General features: G+C 53.0%; 1 protein-coding gene and 1 long non-coding RNA gene across 3 annotated transcripts in view; one reads left to right on the forward strand and one right to left on the reverse strand.

The window, feature by feature from the left end:
• Positions 1-22,646, forward strand: part of DKK3 (dickkopf WNT signaling pathway inhibitor 3) — a 41,998-nt gene that overhangs the window by 11,473 nt on the left and 7,879 nt on the right. The gene's annotated exons all lie outside the window — the stretch shown is intronic.
• On the reverse strand, positions 9-18,766 carry LOC140614781 (uncharacterized). 2 transcript variants are annotated; one of them, XR_012015561.1, is made up of 3 exons: positions 17,213-18,766; positions 9,296-9,351; positions 9-2,580 (listed from the first exon to the last, which is right to left on the reverse strand). It is a non-coding gene; the product is annotated as an uncharacterized lncRNA (long non-coding RNA). The 2 variants fall into 2 exon arrangements; XR_012015562.1 differs by lacking the exon at positions 9-2,580 and adding an exon at positions 7,252-7,272.

The raw sequence follows: 22,646 nt of genomic DNA on the forward strand, positions 1-22,646 counted from the left end.
TTGTCATCTCTCCTGGGCTCCCCCTCTTAGCTTGCAAAGGGTGACCCAGACTTCAGGCCACGGGCCGAGGGAGCTGACTCTCAATCACCTCTCCTGCCTCCTTTCTACGGAGATTGCCCGGGGCCTACATTTCCACCAGGATGATGTGGTCTGCTAGCAGGCTGGAGCGGAATGCTCTCTGCCTCAGAAACAATAGGGAAACGAAGTTCAGTTGTCATGGGCGTGGCTCCCTCTCAGCCCCAAAGGGAGCAAGGAAGTAGCAGGTACAATGACCGGGGGTCCTGGCAGCAAGATGTGGTCCGGCCAGCCTGGACTCCCCAGAGCCTCTGGTGTGGCCAGGCCTTGTACAATCTCAGCCCTGGTCAGGCAGCGTGAGAGCAAGAGAACCTTAGTTGGTGGAGCCTGATGGCCTAAGGGAAAGGGGGTGCCATCCCGCTCCAGGCTTCACGCTCTGGTCCCCTTGTGGTGTTCCTACGACACAGTTACCTGTTGCTTTGTCCGGTGGCGGGACTGTTTTATAAGATTACAGAGTCCTAATGCTGGAAAGGGGCATCATTTCACAGAAGGAAAGCCTGGGCATAGGTCAGGAGATGACCCAGCGGAAGTCACTGGTCTCCAGACTCCCAGGCCTCAGGGACTCAGCTGCACTTGACCTTCTCAAAGAGGTGGCTGGCTTCAGACGCACACGGCTGGTGAGGCGTGGACAAGGTGACTGCTGTGTGACGTGGCCAGCAGTGAAAATGTGCGTCCTCTATGGGGACCCCAAAACCTGGTCTTTCTTTGTCCAGGTGTCTGACACAAACTTCAGCTGCAAGTTCTTATCCTCCGAGCTGCAGAATTTGTTCCTGGCCTGCAGAGGGGGTCAAGGACTTTTTCCTCACCCCTTTTGGCATCATCACAGAAAGAGAAGCAGGGTGCCGGTCATAGCTAGGGAGGAGGTTGCGATGTGGTGGGTAGTTGGTGGGTTCTTTTTGATTGTTTCTGGCACAGAGCTCAGACATTTACTTCAGGCTGGGGGTTGAGGGAAGAGTTTGGTTGGTCCTGTGTGATGATAGGTGACCCACCATCCAAGGGGCCTGGGGGCAAGGTCTGTGGTGAAATGGAAAGAGCTCTAGCAGGGGGGGCTGGAAGCATGAGTTTGTCACGTGCTGGGTCATCCCGGTCACAGAAGCCTTTGAAGTGAGGGCAGGATCGACTAAGGTCAGGAGGAAAGATAGGCTAGCTTTCAAAGGTAGGAGGGAAGAGGGAAGGAAAAACAGAACAAAACAAACACCCATAGGATATGGTCTGGTACCAAGAGGAAAAAGCTTCAGAGTATTCCAGATTTAGGTCTCTGGGGCCCATGGGGCAAGGAAAGCCTCGAGCCATGGAATAGAAAGGGCAGGGGAAACAACTCTCAGGGCTATGAATTAGGGTTCATAAAAGTCTTTGTTGAAAAAGACTTTTAAACAACAACAACAAAAAGTCTTTGTTGTCAAGTGAAAAAAAAAACGAACAAATGCATATTATTACAATTATTACACAGTGGTACATCTTTGCTCTGGGGAGCTTCTCGGAACCCAGAGGGCAGCAAGCCTGACTATGAATAGCACACCTGCACCTGCCCCAGGCCAGGTGCACAGACGGCCTCCAACACCCACACCCATGCCTAGCCTCTTTTGGCCCCCAGGTGAGGCGATTGTGTCAGGTTTTGAGCCCTGTAGTAGGGGACTGAGGCTCCAGGACAGGTAGGCAGGGGAGAGGCGAGATCTTGCTCGGGTCAGGGAGCCGCTGACACCCGTCCATGCTGCTGCCTGGGAGTTTGCTTACTAGCTTTCCCCACTGTGCATGGTCTTATGTGCCCATGTGTGTTCATGCTTCGGCCCCAGCTGGAAAGGCCCAGAATCTCCACACCTACACACACAGTGTCTTAGGTCCATCCTGTGATGGAGGGCACGCGGTGCCTTTGCGCAGTGTGTAATCCAAATTCCCATACCTGACGGTCTTGGGAGTGCAGAAGGGTGATAGGAAAAGATAGATCACAGAAATCCAGTTTTTCTTGAATTCTCTTTAGGCCCTTGGGATATTAACTCATTGAGTTTCTCTGTGGGAATAAATTCCAATTTGCGTGGCTAGAAGGGAGATGTGGAGCATGTGGTGCTTGACTGGCCAGTGTCTGGCAAATCCCATGGGTCTTGAGAGACTAGACTGGAGACTTTTCACGCCACCTGGGGAAGGGATATCGTGTGGCAGGAATGGTGGCATGTGTACCTTACAACAGCTTCTCTCGTTGTCATTGTGGCTGGCCAAGAAGAGTCAGAGAAGCGAGGTCTAGTTTCAAGTGCCCACAGAAGTCTTCCATTCAACCCCTCTTTGGTTCCTGGTTCACCATTGTCCCAACACAATAGGGCTGGGGCTTGAGCATCATCTTTACAGAGACGCAGGGCTCCTTTGAAGCGAGTAGGAAGCTGTAAAGCCTAGATTGCCTTCAAAGGGATGCGTATGGACAAACATCGTCATCCTTGTCCCATTCTGTAGTTTCTGAACATAATGAGTTTTACAGTTGGCTCTGAGATGCATTAGGCGCTGAAGAAACTTTCTCTGAAATGGAAAAGAGAGATTTGCTGTTCAAAAGGATAAAATCCTACGCAGCTCAAACCTTAAAATACTGTAACCCGGGGATCCCTGGGTGGTGCAGCGGTTTAGCGCCTGCCTTTGGCCCAGGGCGTGATCCTGGAGACCCGGGATCGAATCCCACGTTGGGCTCCCTGCATGGAGCCTGCTTCTCCCTCTGCCTCTCTCTCTCTCTGTGTGACTGTCAAAAATAAATTTAAAAAAAAATTAAAAAAAAAATACCGTAACCCGGGGCTGAATTTTCAGGATTTAAAATTCCCAGATGAATTCAATTTAAAATAATCAAGCACCCCCTCTTTTCCTTTCTTTGAATGCTGGTATGTGTATTAATATGTATGGTAACCCGAGGAGGCCCTTGGAAAGTTACGGACAGTGATACTATATGCCTGTCTAGGAAATTCAGCACAGCATGTGCAAGTATTGGTCTGTTTTTACACTCAGATGTGAAAGGGGAAGAGGCCAGCGGGGCTTGTTATTTCACCTGAGTGCCCCTGCGACAGTGATGGGGTCTGACGTCTTTCTGTGAGGCTTTTGTTGGGAGCCCTCGGCCCGGCTCCCTTCACGGGCCAGTGGGTGGGCTGATTGATGTTGGGCTACTTTTGAGCAGAGGGGTTAGGAAGAAAGTGGCATGCCGGAAGCCAGAGAGCGGACAGGCCATTATGCATGAACGAGAAGCTTTTATTTATAGAACTGTGTCCCTAAACATGAAGAATCTTGCCCAATTAGCCAAGGCACCATTTTGAAGGGACATGTCCTCTCATTAAAATACGGCTCACTGCTACAAAGCTTATTAGCCCATCGTGCATTTGCCGGCTTTTCTGTTTTCACGTCAGAATGTGATCTAGAAGAGTGGGCTCATTTGCTTCGCCAGCTGAGCATAGCTAGTTCGAAGAACAGGTTCAGTCATGTACAGCCAACTCCAAGGGGTTGCTCAAGACTCATGAGGCCACAGGTACATTTCACACCCCAGACAGCCACGTGGTCGCAGTTTGAGTGGCTGAGACTACCTTGTCCCAGAGAAGGATCAGGGCACAGGTGGGGTACCAGCTGCGTGTGCTCCCCATACCCCGACATTTGACACTGGAGTCACCCTCATCAGTACGGTGGGATTGCTGGGGGCACCATGATAACAAGTCACTGGGGGTTTATTTTAAAAGAGGTGCATCGGGGAGGGCAAGAGTCTGTTAGGGAAACTCCATCAGCTCCCAAGGGCCCTGCCTCCTGGAGAGTCCTGTCTGTCGGGCGGGGTGGGGTGGGCGGGATTGGTCGCCAAGTCCCAGGAAATGCAGTCCTTGCCCATCTGTCTGTCGTCACTGTCGAGGTAGAATGAAGTCTGAACAGGTGTGAGGCCCACCTGGGTTCAAGCCCCACCCTGACCCTCGTAAACCCTGACCTCTGGGATTCGGTTTCTTCATTTACCAAATGTGGCTGAGAATCCTGGGTTGATAAAATTGGGTGAGAATCTAGGAAGGGAAGGCAAGGTTTATAAAAGCTCTTTGTGTAAGGCTCATTATTATTGAAAAGTAATTAAAACTGGGTTCTAATTGGCTTCTTCTCGGTTCCCAGCAACCTACTGCAAAAAGAATGGAATTTGCCTGGGAGCTGGGGGTCTGCGTGAGGCCTCCGAGGGCTTCTCTCCTTTGATGTGTGTAGCCTGGGGCTAAGCTCTCCAGAGGCCCGCCTCCCCCTCTGAGTCACCGACTTTGCCAGAAGCTCTTCGCTCAGGTTGACTCACCCTGCTGAACTTGTCCTTGCGAGGCATTCATTCCATTCGTGTCTGTTCTGGGCTTTGGGGATACACACTGAGGGAAGGATGGGCCGCAGGGAATGGCAAGAACAGGGCATGGTCGGGTGCTGACAAGCTGCAGGAAGTTGGCAGGATGTAGGCCGGTTTCTATAGAAATCAGAGACTTCTGCTTGTGAGAGTGATAACTTAGTCTTGTGCGAACGTGCAGGTCTCCAGTCCTGTGATCAGACATCTGGGTACGTTTGCATTTCTAGACTTACAGTTTTGAGTTGACTTTGTGATTTCTGGCCAAGTGTAAGGCTCTCGTGCCTTAATCCAGTAGGAAAAAAAAAAAACTATAGGAAAATTTGAGGAGTTCTGGATGTTTCTGAGAAGTGGATAAACAATCCCCAAATAAAGTTGAGGTGGGTGAGCAGACTCAGAAGGAGTAGGCATTTCTTTTTACCTATAACCTAACTGTATCACATTGTACTCTCCTCAACCCAAAAATCCTTCCAATGGGAATTCATTAAATACACATGATTCTACATCCAAAATCAAAATACTATGAGGTTCACAAATCAGTTTCATATGGGTTCCATAGAAGTTGATATGAAGGGATGCCTTCAATAAAACGTTAAGTGAAAAAAAGCAATTGCAGAGCCGTGTATGGCTCATTATATAAAATATAGAAAGTACACTTTACATGCACAGCATCTAAAAATATCTCATTTTTAGAAAGAAGAAGTGTGTGTGTGAAAAGCTAAGCAAAAATATATGCTAAAAAAATTAACAGTAGTAATCCGTGGAGGAATTGAAATGTGCAGACATTTTTCCTGTATCCATGTATACATATTTTTAATGTTTTATTTATTTATTTTAATTTATTATTTATTTATTCCTGAGAGACACACACAGAGAGAGGCAGAAACACAGGCAGAAGGAGAAGCAGGCTCCATGCGGGGAGCCCGACGTGGGACTCAATCCAGGGACTCCAGGATCACCCCCTGGGCCGAAGGCAGGCGCTCACCCACTGAGCCACCTAGGGATCCCCTATTTATTTCTTTAAATTATTTTTCAAAATATTTTTGATGTTTTAAAAAGGAGCTTATGGTTGATAGTTTTGCCGTAAACATCTTTCTGTACTTTCAAGTGATTTTACAAATAGTTTCATTGTGTAAGTCCCAGAAACTAAGTGGCTAAGACAAAGGGTGGACATATCTAACACTTGGAGAGCTATTGCCAAGTTTTCCTCCAGAAAGGCTGTACTGCTTTTACCCTTAGTAGCGGATGCTGAGACCATCCGTTTCACGGGCCCTCACCTGTGGGGGTGTTACAGTGGGCGATCATCAGATCTTCTTGTTTCTGTTTCTTTGGTTATTAAGTCAAGGGGAATGGCTGTTCGGGAGTTGTAAGTTGTAGCAAATACGGAGGCTCCACAGACAGATTTCTTCCTTATTTCCTCTTTCAGGAAGAAAGGTCAGTGTTGCATTCCAGGCTGTTCCCAAGGCCAAACACCATCTGCCCCACTGCGGGGCCGATTAGGAAGGCGTGATGTTCCAGTGGGAACTAGCTGAGCATTCAGCATCCATGTGAGGGAGGAGGCTGATGGGCCATGAGTCACACGGGGAGTGGGTGACGGTGACATGCTGGCTCGAGACAACAGCACTCCCTCCTTCCTTCTCCCCCTACCCTCCACAAACACCCGGAACAAATGTTTCTATGCCTCCTGTACGAGAAGCACCTCTGCAGGCTTGGGTACAGGCAGATCCAGGTCCAAGTGCAGCTCTGTTGCTTAGGAGCCCTGTGATTTTGAAGAAAATCCTTTTTTTTTTTTTAAGATTGTATTTATTTATTTATTCATGAGAGAGAGAGAGAGAGAGGCAGAGACACAGACACAGGCAGAGGGAGGAGCAGGCTCCATGCCGGGAGCCCGAGGTGGGACTCGTGGGACTCAATCTGAGGTCTCCAGGATCACGCCCTGGGCTGAAGGCGATGCTAAACCACTGAGCCACCGGGGCTGCCCTGAAGAAATTCTTTAACTGCTCTGAAGTCTTTCGTTTCCCCATACATACAGGCAGGTTAATAAAAGTACCTTTCATATGCTGTTACCCTGTGAATAAAACAATCCACGCAAAAAAACAAAACAAAACAAAACAAAAAAAACCCACCATAGGTTGTCTGGAATGCAAGAGTAAGCAGTCAGTAAGTGCCAGCCATCTGTTGTTATTATTTAATTGCCTCCCAAAACCAAAGCTATCAAAATTCCCAGTATTACGTATTCAACTCCTTGTATTTGCACATTTATTGAGCACTTCCTGCGTGTCTGACAAATAAATGCAAAAGACAGTCCCTAACATCAGAGAGCCCCCAGGCTGGTAGTGAATCAGAAAAATACAAGGCCATTGCAATGTGAATTTCTGTTTCCTAAGGCAGAGGTCGTACGGGGCATGGTGGGAGCACTGTGCAAGTGCCAGATCAGGTAACCAGGGAAGATTTTGTTGGGAGACAGTCCTTCATAGTTTATGGCATTTCTTCTCATTTTATAAACAGAGACACTCCTAGCCCTTTTGCTCCAGACTGTCTTTTCAAGGATGTTGGTACAGCAGGCAGCCTTGGAAGACAGAGATAGCTCATCTTCCTGGGCAGAGGGCAGGTGTGACTGCATTTCATTATAGAAGATTTGAGTTCTCTAAGCTTGACATTCCTGAGCCCACTGAGGGCACAGCACCCACCGAGGCCCCTCTGTGTTGCCCCATGGGACTGGGAACTGTTGCAGACGTGCTGCTTCTGTGCTGTCGGCAATGAGGTCCCTTGTCTCTGAGCCGGGCAGCTCATGTCTTCTGCTGCCATCCATGAAACTGTGGAAGGCTCACTCGTCATCTTGCAAGTAGGCTGAAGTCGAAGACCCTTCACATTTCTCGGCAGGTTTCCTGCAAGGGGTGACAGTTGAACAGTATTTTGAATGATGTCCAGGATTCTCAATTGTGGGAAAGAAGGGCGTTCCTTGCAGAAGCATTCTTTGTTCAAAGTCATGGAGGCATGTGGCAATAAGACCGTGTTTGAGGAATGCAACATAGTTTAAAATGCCAGAGCTGGGGGACGCCTGGGTGGCTCAGTGGTTGAGTGCCTGCCTCTGGCTCAGGGCCTGGTCCCGGGGTCCTGGGATCGAGTCCCGCATCAGCCTCCCTGCATGGAGCCTGTTTCTCCCTCTGCCTGTGTCTCTGCCTCTTTCTCTGTGTCTCTCATGATTAAATGAATACAATCTAAAAAAAAAAAAAAGAAAAGAAAAAGAAAGAAAGAAAGAAAGAAAGAAGAAAGAAAGAAAGAAAGAAAGAAAGAAAGAAAGAAAGAAAGAAAGAAAGAAAGGAAAGAAAGAAGAAAAGAATGCCAGAGCTGGATGTGTGCTTGGGGGAGCAGCAAATGAGGTGGGGGAGGGGCAGAAATTAGATCAGCCAGGGCTTCCAGAGCCCAGCCAAGGTGTTGGAAATACATGTTGAGTTAGTAACATCCTCGTCTGAAACACTTCAACATGCCCTGTGCTGTATGTACAGTGTACTGAGGTGCCACATAATCCCCAGAGGAAAGAACCAGGAAGACGGTTTAAATGGTGGAAACATGGGTGGAGACAAAGTTTTGCTTAATCCTGCTGAAGTTCAAGGTCCGAGTCCCTCGTGCCCTGCAAAACTGCCTGGCCTCAGAGATTAGACTCTGGAAATTTTTACCTAGAAGGGGAACAGTCTGCTTTTGCTTGGTGCCACTAGCTAAGTGACAGTGATTTAATTTGAAATTTCATTAGGCTGATGGCGTCTGCTGCAGAACAAGCCGGTTTCTGTGGTTGCTGGGTAGCTGGAGCATGTCGGGGGCTGAAAAGCTCCCCATGCAGGTGTGTGGCTGTCTGCTGCTACGTGGACCCAAGGACCCCTCCAGAGCAGCCTGGGCAACATGCACCACAGAGCCTTTGCATCCTGGCGGTAGGATATGTGGCTCTGCCCTTCCTTGCCCCTAGGCATTATTCTGGAAAACCCACAAAGCTCATGAGTCCATTTTGTTTTGTTTTAAAAATAACATCAAGGAAAACAAAAATAGTATCAAAGGCCACAACATCCCACCAGCTCCTCTCATTTAGTCTATATGGCTCAGAAAGTGACCAGATGAACCACCCCCTCTCCAGATCCACCTCTTTCTCATTTTCAGGGTAAATTCTGGTAAGAGTTCAGACCAACCCCATCATGGTATGATGTCGAGTGCTCACTAATAATTAGTGACCATGATGACATTAATAGAGATGATGAGGATGAAGGTCAGAGCTGCCATTTGTGCCATCCTTGGCTGTGTGCCAGGCATCCTGCTTGGGATCCAACCAACTTCCCCTCCCATGATCCGCATGCATGACAGCCATATAAGGCAGATATCCTGTTGACCCCATTTTATAGATGATGTAACTGAGGCTCAGAGAAGTTGTACAACAGAGGTACGTGGCAGAGCCAGTACTAAAAGGAAAAACCAAAACAAATCACTTAGGTCTTGTGGATTCCTAAACTCTTAAAACCGTGTTCTTAGTAGAATATTTTCTTAAATTGTGGCAAAATATATACAACTTAAAATTGATCATTTTGGGGGTATGCAGTTGAGTAATAAGTACATTCACATTGTTGTGCCACCAGTCTCCAGAAATCTTTTCATGTTGCAGAACTGGAACACTGTACGCATTAAACCAAAACTCCCTCCGGCCTCTCCTCCCCCAGGACGTCCACGGAGAGGGTTTTGTGGTGGTGGCAGCAGTGTTTTAATTCCCACTGGTGTAGGGAGCACTTCCTGGGAGAAGGGCCAGAGGAGGGGGCCAGTAGAGACCTTGGTCATGCCCTGTCCTCCTCTGGCTCACAGGTAGGGCTGGTGGAAGGGACCTGGGTGAGGCTGGGGACTCCCCATCAGCCTGGGATCCGATGAGCTTACCTGGTCTCCCTGTCAGGCGGGAGGGAACACCTGCTCGCGGTGCCATGTCCAACGGCCTGTAGGAAAAATAATTGGGGTTGGGGTCACGGAAATGTTTGCACAGATCTCATGGCCGCTGTCAGTTTCATTTGTCACCTCCACTTCCTGGAAGAGAAAGGATAAACAAGACATTTGGGTACATTTAGGGGAGGACCGTGCAGTGGGATTTGGAGTCTGAAGTGCCACAGGTCGAATCCCTGCTCCTGGGGGAGCTCCCCTCACTGCTCTGAGCACTGGTCTCTGCTCTGTTAAAGTAGGATTTAGTGACTGCCCCAGGGGTGTTTTAGAAGTAAGAGACATTGGGGATCCCTGGGTAGCTCAGCGGTTTAGCCCCTGCCTTTGGCCCAGGGCACGATCCTGGAGTCCCGGGATCGAGTCCCACGTCGGGCTCCCTGCAGGGAGCCTGCTTCTCCCTCTGCCTGTGTCTCTGCCTCTCTCTCTCTCTCTTTCTCTCTGTGTCTATCATGAATAAATAAATAACATTCTTAAAAAAAAAAAGAAGAGACATTGCGTGGAAAGCATCTGATACTTAATAGATGCTTAGTAAACGTAAATTCTTTCTTCTGACATGCTTTCCCAGACCCCGGGGCAGGAAACAGTAGCTTCCTAAATATGAGTGCGTCAAGTCAGTATATGTTGTACTGTCACTTGAAACACAATAATTGAGAAACTTTCTCAGATGATGGCCACCAAGGTGCTGGACAAAAGCAGATGAAAAAGCTATTGATTGTGAAGATAGTCCTTGTGCCAAAGATTAAAGTAAAGCGGTATTGCACTGAATCACAGAATTGTAAGTGGCAGAAATCAGAGGGACCCTCGAGCTCCTATAGACCAGGGAGGAAAGCCTGTGGCACAGGCATTGTCCCCCCACCCCCGCCGTGACTATGGCAACCATCGCTAATCAATTGCAGTCGTTTCCTAATGAGCCCAGACAGGGCCTCAGAGCTTGAGACAACCCAGCACTTCAAGCAGCCACTGATGATCCATGGGAAGCATATTAAAAATCCATTTCTCATCCCTGCTCTAGACCAGACCTCTCATTTTACAAATGAGAAAGCAGAGATGAATTTTCTCCAAATCATGTAGCTTTTGGAGTCAGGACCTCTTGTCCTGTTCAGTTGTTTCCTGTTCAGGAAGCAGGGTCTAGGGGCCGCTGTTTCTGTGACTTCTCCTACGGTTCGTAGCAGAGAAGTGGTCTGTCTAACACTGAGAAAGATGATGAAGACCCGTGGGGAAGGGTCTTCTCAGGGCTGCGGAGAAGAATCAGAAGTTCATAAAGTGGCAGCCGGGAGAAGGGTCTAGAAGACGGTGAGCCCCGGGAAGGAAGGGACCTTGTCACGTTCACCTCCATATGGACAAGGGGTAGGTGCTTAGTAGTGGAGTGAACGGATTTAGGGATGAAAGCTGTATGACCAAGGAGTAACTTGGGAGCAGAAATCCTTGAAGATAAGGTTCAGCAAAGAACTACAAGTATGCAAAGGACTTCTTTGCTAGAAAAGAAGATCCCCTCTGGGTTTTCTTGCTTTTGTGCATGTGTCTACATTATTGAACACCTCCTGTTTCTTGGGCTGCATCCCAGGTGCTCTTCCATGTGTTACTTTCTTTCTTTTTTCTTTTTTAAGATTTATTTATTTGTGAGAGAGTGAGCACAAGCAGCGGGAGGAGCAGAGGGAGACGGAGCAGCAGACACCCTGCTGAGGAGGGAGCCCCATGTGGCGCTCCATCCCAGGACCCTGGGATCATGGCCTGAGCCGCAGGCAGATGCTCAACCGACTGAGCCCCCCAGGCGCCCCTACGTGTCTTACTTTCTAATCCTTAGAACCCTGAGAAGTAGATACCATTTTACAGAAGAGAACACCAGAGTTCAGAGAAGTTAAATTCCCAGGTCTGTGGTGGATGGTTGGTTGAACAGTAGAATTGGACTGTGAGCCCGGGCATAAGTTTTGGCCTTTTCAATCAGAAGATATATTTGTGGGATCCCTGGGTGGCTCAGTGGTTTAGTGCCTGCCTTTGGCCCAGGGCCTGATCCTGGGGTCCTGGGATCGAGTCCCACATCAGGCTTCCTGCATGGAGCCTGCTTCTCCCTCTGCCTCTCTGCCTCTCTCTGTCTCTCTCTCTCTCTCTCATGAATAAATAAAATCTTAAAAAAAAAATATATATATATATATAAATATTTGTGATAAAATCATGAAAGTTTGCAGCCGTGAATCCAAGTGCTTTTGAAGGGGTTGTCACGACCCCTCCACCCCTCATTACATTCCTGTCGTTTATATCGAGTCATTGAACACCCCCCACCCCCGAATATGCCCAAAACATGAGAAACCAAACTCACCAAAGCACCAGTCCCAGTCCGTGGCAGTGAACCCCAGAACCCCACCCCAAGGCAGAGCCCCCTGGGGTCACCGAGAGGGGAGGGCAGAGGAGGGCACTCGGGAAACCGTGGAATGTCTCACCCACTTTTGTTCTTGCGTGAGCCCCGCTGCCACTGAACGGGAACGTTCTAAACCCCTGGAGAGAAGCATTTTAAGTGGGTGGCATCCGCCCGTATCTGGCCAAGTTGGCCACCGACCAATCTCAGCGACGTGATGTGGAAGGTACAGCCGCGGGGTGACAGCCCGAATTCCCGTGGTCTCAGGGGTCAGGGCCCCCCGAAGAGGGAGCCGGGGCCTCGTGAGTAGTGGCCGGAGGGGGCACCCCGGCTGGAAGGAGGTAGGCCCAGCGCCGGGCACAGCCCCCCGGACGCCCCGACCCGGTCTACGGGCCCCCCGCCCCCGAGGGGTCACACCGTGGCGGGAAAGGCCGCTCGGCCTCCTCCGTGCCTGCCTGGCCCAGCTGCTCCCCTGCCCCCCAAGAGCTTTGCTGGGACCTGAGGGTGAAGGGCACCCACTGGGTGCCACGGACTGTGACCGGTTCACCTGTAAGCTCTGCTCCTGACCGCTTCCCAACCCCCCAAAACAGGGGGGCCCTGGCCCGATGCGAAGACCTGCCGGTGGCACAGCCGGTCAGCGGCGGAGCTGCGCTGGGCGCCTGGTGCCAGGAGGGCAGATGGGGGCCGCGGCGGGCGGCGGGGTCTGGCCCGTGGCCTCTCACAGGTGAGGACGCTGGGGCCCGCGGTGGTGACCCGCTTAGCCCGGCTCGCCCCGCCCGGGGGGCGCCGCCTGGGGGCGTGGGCCTGGCTCCGGGGCGCCTGCCCGCGCTCCTGCCTCCCCCCTCGCCCCCGCCCGCCGGAGCCAAGCGCGGGCCGCCGCGGCCACCTGTGGGCAGGAGGCCCGAGCCCGTGTGCCCACGCCTGGAGCACGCTAAGGCCCGCTCCGCGCCCTTCAGCATGAACGGTTCAACGGCCCCCTTGCCGCCCTCGAGGTCGTAGGACGTGGTGGGGTGTGGGGGAGCAGAGGGGGTCATTGCTCAGGGCCCGAAAGAGGCCGGGGCTGCGGGGCTGGAGAGGACTTGCTTCTGCGGGGAAACAGCTTGGCGTTTGTGTCATGTTGCTTTAAATTGTCTTTTTGCTGCTTTTTAAGTGGAAGGATTTCTTTGGGCTGTATCTTTAAAAGAGGGCACGAGATTGGAGGCACCAAAGCAGTGTTGTTGTTGGATTTTTTTTTTTAAGATTTTATTTATTTGTTCATGAGACACACGGTGGGGGGGGAGGCAGAGACACAGGCAGAGGGAGAAGCAGGCTCCACGCGGGGAGCCCAGTGTAGGACTCGCTCCCGGATTCCGGGACCACACCCTGGGCCAAAGGCAGATGCTCAACTGCTGAGCCACGCGGGCGTCCCTAAAGCAGTGGTGTTTTAACCTTGGATGTGCATAAGAAGCCCCTCCTTAACCTGGATAGAACTTGTGGAAAGGAAATAGACATTTGTCTTCACTGACTTTGAAATTAAAGTGGCGCTTCCTTGGATCTTGAGGGTAGGCAGCGAAGCGCAGTGTTATTAGCAGTGCCTTTGTCGCCGGTGTCGGTTTTCTGTTCCCTTAACTGTTCCAGATGTCTTGAAATAGCATCTGCCCTCCTCACTCCTTAGAAGTTGAGGCTGTGGTCAGGCCTGCTGCTGGGTCTTACTACGGAGTGAGCTAGTAAAGAAGCTCATAGCACCGTATCTCAAAATACTTTGGTAATTGTATTTCAGTCTTTCTTTGTAATCTGGTGTGTTTTCCTCTGTTCACCTAAATTCGTTGTTCTGAGCAGGGGTCCGTAGGCTTCATTCAGCTGCCATAGGAGTCCCTGGCACAAAAAGGGTTAAGAACCTCCTGTTTTGAAAGAGGCCAGTGGCCAGTGCCCACACTGGAGCCTCTGAGTCATTTGGATTTAGACATGGCCTCTCGGGCAGAGCGGTTGTGTGAAGGGGATCCATCTGTTGCTCTTCCTGGAGTGGAATCCCCACCATCGGAGATGGAACTTGACCGCCAGTCTCCGAGGAATGCCAGCCTCCGTTCAAGTGGCTTGAATCCTAAAGACCATGAAGACCCATTCACAGGACACTGAAGTTTGAACAGATCCTGGTCACCAACATTGTGGGGGTTCTTGAAAATGCCGAGATTGGCATCCATCTCAGATGGAGGAGTGTCTGGTGCTCCCCGATCTGCTGTTTGATGCCCGTGTGGCCCAGTTGGGAAGGCTGGAGGCCTTCGTCGCTGCTCAGCAGGTGAACCGCCTCCTGAAATATCCCCTGACCTCTGTCTCCCTCCGAGGCCTGTGTCACTGATGGCTCAGCTCAAGGATACAGAAAAGACGTCCAGTTGGAGATATTCAGGATGTCGGCAGGATCACTGCACTGCCCCCAGAGCCTGTTGTTTCTCAGAGAAGACCTCACTCACTCCCCTGAAGACTCCAGCCCCCCGCGCCTTTGGGATGGACAAGAAGGGAAGAAAGCTGAGCTAGTCTTCACCGCCTCGCGGTTCCCTCCAGTACACGTGCGTAGGGGGCCGAGTCTCAGTACACCAGACTCTGAGGAACTAGATCTTTTATAGGCACCATCTCCAAGGACTAAGGGTAAGAAGGGACATGACGACACATTTATTACTTTCTTCCCAAGGCAAAGGAGAATCCCTGCGAAGGGATTGGGCTAGGCTGAGTCAGCTCATGGACTCCTATGAAATGAGTAAACGAGATACCAACTGAGTAAATACTGTGAAACTCTATCCATCCCCAATGACGGAGGAAGGATTGTGCGTGTAACCAAGATGTGTCTGAGCAGTAGGAACACTCTCACGACCCAGTCAGCTGTTTGTAATTACTGCAAAGCATAGCAGATCCTGCACCCTGCCCTGAAACCTGCCCCGGTCCTACTCTGCATTTTCCATGTTATTCTTCCCCTTGAGGGAATGAAGGAGTCACATAACCAGTCGCATGAATGAGGCCAGGGTTAGTGAGCACAGGTAAATGATGGGAACGTGGCTAACTTTAATCCCATTAATTGCTTTGTGGAAAGCAAGGTGATTTCATTAGGGGCCGTGTAAGATTTCTGAGGCTGAGGACACAGAGTGGCGGCTACCCTCCAAGGCCCTGGCTGGCTCCCACCCGCCATGGGCACGTGGGAGCAGCACGCTGGTCTGCAACCCAAGACGCTGGCTGTGGTCTCCAGTCAGAAGTGAAAAGGCCCAGGACACCGCTGCCAAGGCAACAGCTCTGCTGCCCTCCAAGGCTGAGCACTGTTTGTCTGGGGCAGATGCCAGCACCACGGGGAGCTCCGATTTTGGTTGAATGTGTCACAAGAAGTGGCCGAGGCCTGGCGAGACTGGAGGCAAAGGGAGGCAGAATGGGAGCCAGACAGTTCCATCAGTTCAGAACTAGAGAAGGAAGAGGAAGGCGATGACGCCCAGATGCCTGAGGTAGCTCAGTTTGTAGACGAGAGGCCAGGAGCTATAAAGCAGCTGCAGCCCTTCAGACCAGTGCCAGAAAGCTCGTGAGAAACAAGAACCACGACCTGCCTTCCCAAGACATTACTGCCATGGCTTCCTGGGGCGTCTCCTAGGAGACCTACCTGTGAAATCCCCGATCCCTCTCCCCGCTGGAGGGCTGCTCACAATTCTGTGTCTCCTTCCAGACCCCTGGCACATCGTAGTCAAGGAGCACTCTTGGCTCCTGAGGCACAGCATGACCCAGGGGGACCCACCATCGCTCCCCAGATGTTGCTTCTGACACCTGCCATTCCTTGCTTAGAACATTTATTTTATTTATTTTTTTAAAGATTATTTATTTATTTATTCATGAGAGACACACAGAGAGAGGCAGAGACACAGGCAGAGGGGGAAGCAGGCTCCATGCAGGGAGCCCAACATGGGACTCGATCCCGGGACTCCAGGATCATGCCCTGGGCCGAAGGCAGGCGCTAAACCGCTGAATCACCCAGGGATCCCCAGAACATTTATTTTAAAAGGCAGAAAGCATCAAGACCCTCACCATGGCCTTCTCTTCCTGCACCGTGGGGTCAAGACTAGGATTAGGGGGTGGCCTCCTCCTCAGAGACCAGTTAGGACCACGGGGGGGGGGCACCCCTAGCAGCCAATCCCAGAGACTCAGCATCAACGAGGATTGGTGTTTTATGAAAAATCACTTGAATTCCTAGAAATGCTGGCTCTGCTGGACTTTTAAACAGCGAGTGGAGTTATCCAGCCAATGGAAATGGCAGCAAACCTGCTTGGCCTCGAGGGCAGCCAAGGGCCACAGAGGCTGGAGAGTGGCTGAGTCCAGAGAGGACCGAAGTGGAGACAAAAGGTTCATACCGCCAGCCTGCAAGCTCTAAGGCGAGTAAGCAGAGGCACGTGGAAATGGCCACCTCGCTCTAGGTGGCGGCTTGCGATTGCCGAGAGCCCATAACCCGCCATACTTCTTAGCAGCCTACCCGCAGGGGAGCGGGCCCAGCAGAGGCACCCACAACTTTGGGAAACGTTGCTCTAGTTGTCTCTTCCCCCAAACTCAGCGGTGCAGGACAACCATTTGTTATGCTCGTGGATGAAGGGTCAGGAGTTTGGGAAAAATATGGTGGGGATAATTCATCTCTGCTCCACAGTCTGGGAGCTCGGACTTGAAGCCACAGCTGACTTCAGTTGCTAAGACCAGAATCATCTAGGGTCTCTTTGCCCTCAGCTTCAGCTGTTGCCTGGGCCCCTCGCTAATGCTGCTCGCCTCTCTGTGCAGCCTGGGCTTCCTCCCAACATGGAGGCGTAGTTCAGAGGACATCTGAAGAGGGAAAGAGCCAAGTGGAAGCTATGCTGCCTCTTGTGACTTGGCTCTGTAAGTCATGCGGTGCCACTCCCTTCACTGTCAGTCCATTCAAGTGAATCGCTGGAGCCTGTGTACTCTGTAGCGGTGAGGATGGGATGATTAGGTGTTGGGTACGCTGCCCTTCCAGTTTCTCCTATTTATTTCTAGAAATAATCCGTGGGTCCAAAGAGCTATAAGTGCTCTGGGTGAGAAGATGCCAAGGCCTCAAGTGCAGGTCTCAGGGGGCTTTGGGGACTGCAGTGTTTCCCAGCGTGGGTAGCCTAGTGACACCAATGACCAACACCCAAGGGTCACCTTGGCCTACCCATCAGAGAGAAAAGATCCCCCCCCCCCTCCTACGCTCACACAACCTGAATCTTGGCTTTTGCATAGTGGGTCTTGACAAGTCTTAAAAACCTCCTTTGGTCCTTTGAGTCCAGACGCCTTTCCTCTCTTCACCCCAATTTTATTGGAGTGGACGTGGAGGGCCAGCAGCACCAAAGAGACAAGTGCTGGCTGCCCAGGGGGAGAGCGAGGGAGGGCTTCATCGAGGAGGAGCCATCTGTGCCGCTCCCTAAAGATGAATCAGTGAGGGCATTCTAGAAGTAGGAACTAGGATTGGACCTTAGGAGGGTGGTGAGGAACTCCAGTGGGAAAGCAGGTTGGGAGCTGACCTGAACTTAGAGGCTCTGGACGCCATGCAGAGTTTGGACTCCAGGTCATGGTTGGCAGGGAAGGTGGAAAGAATCAGTTGCAAGGTGGAGTGTCCTCAGGCTGAAGGTCTGGTGGGGACTCAACAATCTTCATGAATTTGCTAGAATCCAGGACCTCCGAGCCCTGTAGATACAGAGACGGCATTCCTGGACCTCTCGCCAGCTATATCCGGACCTTACTGATGCGTACACCAAAAAGCAAGGTTATTTTGTAAGAGTGAGTGCACCTCTTCTCAGTGGCAGAAATGTTGAGACCCCATCCAGGACACCCCCAATCTGGTGCTGAGGTCCTGGGGAGCCAGGTTGGTTGTTTGAAGGTTGCTGGGTAAGAATTCAAACCACGGGAGGTTGATACTGTGGGGGGCAATTCATGGGTTCCAGGCTTTGCTGCTGCAGCTGGAGTAGCGAGCTCCCTACCGCCTGAACCCCAGGCCCGCCTGCCAGGTCACCGGGGGACACACCTGTTTTTTTACTAACTCCGCCCTTGTCACATTACTTTATTATGCTGTGTCACAGATGCAGTCTGGCGGTTCCCAGGCCTGGAGGGCCGTCTGTCTCCTCCCATTAGGTGTAGATTGAATTAGTCCGAGCTCAGCTTTCTCGAGGGTTCCTCTGCTGGAGCAGCTTTCAGAACAACTATGATGAGGGACGTGCGTAATCAGGTTTGTGTTCTAGGAAGACAGTTGAGGCTGCAGCAGGAGCCCGGTGGGGAGGCTGGCCACCAGCCCCTAGGCTACCACTGTGGTGCCAAGAGTGAGGCGTGACCTCAGTAGAGGGTCCGGGGGGGCCCTCTGTGTTCGGAGTCTGAGAGTGAGCCCCTCTCCCACGTTGCAGGCCCTCGCAGGAGCAGGGCAGGAGTAGAGACGGCTCCTGTGCCGTGCAGGGCTGCAGCAACCACGCCGCGGGGCGGGGCAGTCCTGGGAGCGGGACTTCCCTGACGGGGGTAGAAGGGGGGCCGTGGAGGGAGGGCCCCGCAGGACGCCCCCCGCTCCGTGACCTCGCCAGGAGCCGGCAGGTGTGGCTTCTGGGTTCCCGCTGCTCACACACCTCTGTGAGTCACGCAGCTTCCTGGAGTTTTCCGGACATCTGTTCCCGCACCTGTAAAGTGGAACAGTAGCAGCACTTCTCTCAGCGCATCGTGGGGAGGACCACAAGTTAGTGTCGAGCGCAGGCCAGCGCCGGCCGCCAGGCCACGGGACCTAAGCCCGGCCTTACGTTTCCTTGTCGTGATCGCGATCATCGTGGGGAATCCGGGGCCTTTCCCCCAAGTACAGAGGCTGTGCCTGTGCACTCGGCCCCTCCGCGCGTCTTGGGCTCTCCGATGGCCTTGTTGGCTGGTCATCATGGGTATCGTGGAGGCCACCCCTCTTCTGTGGTCACTGATCCCTCCTCTCCCAGGGCCAGTCTCCCTCTCTGTCTTCCGAGAAACACTCCTGTTGAATCTTCTCCTTGTTAATAGATTTGGCAGATAAAACACAAGATGCCTTGGACGCTACTAAAGTCATTTTTAGTATAAGTCTGTCCCGTGCAGTCAGTCATTGGTACATTCTCTGCTAAAATATTATTCATTTGCCTGAAATTCAGATTTCCCTGGGCATCCTGTATCTTTATTTGCTGAACCCAGCAGTCCTACCCACTGTCAAAGCCCAAAACTAAGGGGTCTCATGCAAGTCCGAACGAGGAGTCAGGAGTCCCGGTGGTCAGGACTGGGTACAGCGACATTATTACCATTACCTCATACTGGGAGCCTTGGAGGTGCTCCAGGACTGGGTACAGCGACATTATTGGTGCTTTGGGACCCGGAGTTCCTGGCAGGCTCCTGATGACTTGAGCAGCAGGCGTCTCGTGCATGTGGCACGCTGACCGCATCCTAGGTGAGTTTGGCAAAGGTCAGACCCAGCCAAGGCCCAGTGGTTCCACCCCAACTGTCTGCAGGGGAAATGGGGGCTGGGGGCGGTGCAGACCCCAAGACCCTGGAAGCGGTGGGTGCTAGAAAGGGCTCCCTGTGTTGTTTCTAGCCTAGGTGGGGCGACAGTGCTCGTACGGTTAGGGAGGACTCCGGCTCATGGAGAAATTTCCTTTGGAATTAAATACAGGCATGACTTTGACAGGGGAAACCTCACTCAGGCCTAAAGAATGTGTTGGGAAGTTCTGAGCGTGGGGCTGGCCGTCTCTGGAGGCTGGCAGGAGGACCCAGGCTTTCGTCTGGAACACCCCGTCTGCAGAAGCTCGGTGGGTGTGCAGGCCTCCCCAGCAGGCTGGTGCGGGGAGGGGGCCCGGGGGGGGGCAGGGACGGGAGCGAGGGAGGGGCAGGAGGAGAGGGAGAGCTCAGGACCATTTCCCGAGGATCCCTGGCACTGAAGGGCGGGGAGCGGGTGTTCTCCGTACTTGGTTTTCCAGCGCAGGCGGGACGCGCGCTCCTCTTTCATGGGCTGTGCAACTTGTGGGGAGGCCCCAGGAGCCCCGGGCTTCTGCAGAGATCGCAACGTCAGGATAAGAATAGCTGGCGTCCCTGCTGGCTCCTGCCCGGGTTTCTCCAGAGGGCCAGCTCTGCTTCGTGGGTCAGGCCAGCACTCTCGATGAGGCTTGGGGCCCCCACCCGGCCCGAGCTGGCTTAAAGTTTCCAGCACAGCGTCCAGGGGAGGCTGGGGGCGCCCTGCTGCGTTCGAGACAAATGTGCATTTTACATGTTCCTGAGACTGACCTGCTTTTAAGGTCAAAAAAAAGGCTGAAGAAGGGGAAAACAGGCCTTGGGAATCTCGTGGGATGGAGGGGAGGCTTCCTGCGGCTTTCTCACAGCACCTCTCCTAGCCTGGCACCAGGGCCCAGCCTTGGGGACCCGGCTCTCCTGCAGAAGCAGCACCCAGGCCCCCAGCATGCCTGCACCCCGGGGTCCGACCGAGCTCCGTAGAGCCCTGGGTTGGGCTTGTGCGCGGTCCTTGCCACTTCTTCCCCCATGACCTTGATGAGCGATGTCAGCTCCCTGCCCTGGTTTCCTTGTCTATAAAATGGGGCTCCTCTTGTTCTCTTTGGAAGACAGAGGGGATAGACTGTGGGTGCCAAGGTGCCCGGCACCCGTGGGCGATGGAGGGGGTTGTTTTTCCTTGCACGCCTGCTTATCCTCCTCTGTCAGATGGCAAGTCCTGGGCTTCCTCGTGGTTCTGTGTGACTGGAGCAGAGGGCTCCAGGGTGACACGGGAGGTAGTCTTGTGGTGCATGAGGATCCCTGGCTTGACCTGATGTTCTGGGCCTTTTCAGTAGAACGGTATTCTGTTCATAGGATGAAATCCACTGGCTCAGGCTTAAGCTCAGAAGGTTGTTCAAGTGTTTCCATTGGCACCTCTAAGCTCCTGGCGTGGGGTAAGCACTGCCGATGGAGGTGCGCCCTGGGGGCTAAGTCCTGGCGGCCAAGTCCTGGGGGCCGGGCACTGTCCTAAGCACCCGGACCTGTCATCCCTTCTAATCTGTGCAACAACCACAGGAGGTTCTCGTCTTACGGATAGGGAAACCGAGGCACAGAGAGACTCTGTCATTTGCTCAACATCCCCCAGCTTGTAAGTGACCCTGTATTCAAGCCCAGGCATGTGCCCTGCACCTGTGTCCACCCCTCATGCTGCTCCAGGTACACTTGATGCCAGGGGGCCGTGAGGGGGTGGAGGAAACAGGGAGTGAGGCAGCGGTGTGCAGAGTGCAGGACAGGGCTGGAGAGGGTGGTGTGGGAGCATGCACTCCACGTGGCGGGGGCTCTCCTGGGTGCCCAGGACCTTGCAGGTGCAGACACGCGGTAGGTGCTCTCTGAACGTCCCCTGGAGGGAGGCCCCCTCTAGCCACAGTGAGGAAAGCTCTGAGGGTGAGCCGGTTTCGGTGGGTGGAGGCCCCCCTGGGCCTCCATTTCCTGTGTCCTCACTCCTTCCCCAGAGGGTGTCCTGTCCAGAGCCCTGGGCTTGAGCTGACACCGAAACCACGGATGGCCCTGGGCCCCGGGGGCTCCACCCAGGTGGCCTGCTCCGTGGGGCCTCACGAGAGCGGGAGCGCCCAGTTTCCCTAGGAGTGTGGGCACGGGGGGGGGGGGACCTGGAGACGCCCCACGTGGTGCTGAGGAAAGCCCTGGGCTGGGGCTGTTTTCTCCCCGCAGCTGCTCTCCTCTGAGAAACCCTGAGCTGGAAAATCCGGGAAGCAGCAGGGCCGTCTGCAGGCCCAGCCCCCGGCCCCTCGCACAGCCTCTGGACGGAGCTGGAGCTGCGGGGCCTGGGCCAGAGCTTTCTAAATATAGCTTCCTCCTCCTCCAGACCTCCAGACGGCAAAGACCAGAGCCTCTGCGTGGCTTCCGTCCTGAGGCTTAGCCTCCAGGCTGTTCGTGGGAGGGAGGAGCAGTAGACAGGGAGTGGCCAGGACTGGAGACAGGGGACACTGAGGCCCACATGCCCAGGGGCCGTGGCCCTGCGTTCCTGCCTTCGGTCCCTGGGGGGTCTGGGGTCTGGGGCCCTGTCCCGAGCAGGCTCTGCTGTGACTGAGGGACAAGAGACGGGTCAGCTCTCCTGAAGGAGGAGAAAAATGATCTGAGGAGGAGGAAAGAGCCTGCGGTCAGGGTTGAGCTCCCAGCTCCACCTGAGCTGAGTGATGGCAGGTCCTTCATCTTAAACTTGTTTCTCATCTGTGCAGTGAGGGTCAAAGTCCCCTGTTGAGGGGATTAGAGAGACTGTGTGCCAGGTGGCCGGCACTCGTGCCCCCCCGGGCCAGGGCTGCGTCAGGACGCCATGGGTTCCCGTATGGCTCTGGAGGACGGGCACACGGTGTGGCATCTCATCCCAACGGCTCTGTGGCACTCAGGTGACCCCTACAGTCTGCACCGGGGTGTGTCTTTCATTTGCCTTGGTGTAGCATGGGGTCCCCTCTTCCAGTCCTAATGGTCTGAGAGGTACCCCAAAGCACAGAACCTCCACGCCCTTTAGATAGGGGAGCAGCCAGTCCTCCAGAACTTAACTCCTCAGCCAGCCTGTATGTGCCCAGCTGGGTGCCGAGAGGCCCCTTTACAACATCAGCCTGTATGGGAACAAGGGAAGAGAAGCTGGAACTACTGAATGGAATAAAATCCTGGATTTCTCAGCTCCAGGCCTGACTCTGCTAGGGAGGCACCAACCGGTGTGCTCCCAGCCCCCAACCACTGAGTTCTGTTTAAGGCAGGAGGTCCTGACCTGCTCCCAGGTCTCTAACACTGGAAAGGCAGGACCTTGTCTCCTTCAATTTAGGAATATTTAGAGGAGACCCCAAACTAACAGCCTTATCATATGGAAAGCCTGGTCCTCGTACAAGGAGAGGCCTCTCTGCTCCAGGAACTTTACTCCTATTGGGTGTACAGGCCACTGCCCATTGATCTGACACTCTTTGGATAGAG

This window comes from Canis lupus, chromosome 23 (assembly GCF_048164855.1).
Source record: "Canis lupus baileyi chromosome 23, mCanLup2.hap1, whole genome shotgun sequence".
In the NCBI taxonomy this organism is placed as follows: domain Eukaryota; kingdom Metazoa; phylum Chordata; class Mammalia; order Carnivora; family Canidae; genus Canis; species Canis lupus.